Source organism: Sinocyclocheilus anshuiensis, unplaced genomic scaffold (genome assembly GCF_001515605.1).
Source record: "Sinocyclocheilus anshuiensis isolate Anshui unplaced genomic scaffold, SAMN03320099.WGS_v1.1 scaffold1148, whole genome shotgun sequence".
In the NCBI taxonomy this organism is placed as follows: domain Eukaryota; kingdom Metazoa; phylum Chordata; class Actinopteri; order Cypriniformes; family Cyprinidae; genus Sinocyclocheilus; species Sinocyclocheilus anshuiensis.
This window is the reverse complement of record NW_015548259.1, coordinates 666,057-667,360: the sequence shown is the minus strand read 5'-3', so window position 1 is coordinate 667,360 and position 1,304 is coordinate 666,057.

Genomic DNA, 1,304 nt, shown 5'->3' with positions numbered 1-1,304 from the left:
GTTAGAGGGTCAAATGAAGATGAAAGAGATGTGTTTTCAGCCGTTTCTTGAAAATATTAAGGACTCAGCTGCTTGGATTGAGTTGGGCAGGTCATTCCACCAGGAGGGAACAGTTAATGTGGAAGTCCATGAAAGTTTTATAATGCAATAAAACATTTGTAATTAGGTTTTAATAAGGTAGAATGCAAAAATGTAATTTATGTAATATTTCAAACCTTTAACCCACTTGGGAAAATCAACCCATGGCAACAGTTTAAAAGTAGCCCAATTCTGTGGAAAAAACGCGGACTTGGCAACCCTGCATCCAGCAAGAACTACCGGAGTCTGCTTTGACTGATCACAGGTCGAGAATAAGGAGAGATGACTGACAAGACCATGCTGGAGTATTTGCTGCTCAACAGGTTCTGAGCTCATTGACAAATATCTTATCTTGTAAGATGTGCTCCCTTTACACAGAGTGCGTGTGATCGCGAAATAGAAAGTGAAAGTAAACAACGCGAACGCTCATTCAAAACTATTTAAATACACCGCATCCTGAGAGCGGCTCCCTGATGCACCAAAATTATATACAATATTAGAATGTTTAAAGGAGTGGACATGAAAATAATGGGAGCGAAACACATGTTGTGGGAGCAGGCGGAAATGGTCAGAGATTCAGCGGGAGCGAGATTAAGAAAACAGCCGAATCCCGGACATTTTGGACAATTAAGAAATCCCAGTCGGACGCATTTTTGTAGGTCCAAAAAGAGGACATGTCTGGGGAAAAGAGGACGTATGGTCACCCTAGAAGTACAGTAAATATCTACACCGGTGTCCGCACGCAGCTGCTATTGCAGGTTTTCAAACAGAGATGGCGACAAAGAGGCAAAATTTACAGACTGCAGCTTTAATTTTACAGGATAGATTATGATAAATTACAGACTCTAGAAATGGCTTTAAGATTCTAATACGTGTTTTTATGCTAGTTTTGTATGCAATATAGCGTCAATACAAAACAACAAATGGTGACTCAGAAAATAGAGGCTAGTAAAACTATAACATACTAAAATCAATGAACATCTATCTATCTATCTATCTATCTATCATCTGACTAAGTCTGTCGGTCTGTCTGTTGATCTATCTATTTGACTCAACATATGCTGACAAATATGCTGAGGATATTCCCTCTCCAGTCTCCGTTGCACAGCGTTTGAGAGAGATTCTGGCACTCCTATGATGCAGACGCGTAGAAGACTGTGTGTGTGTGTGTGTGTGTGTGTGTGTGTGTGTGTGTGTGTGTGTGTGTGTGTGTGTGTGTGTGTGGG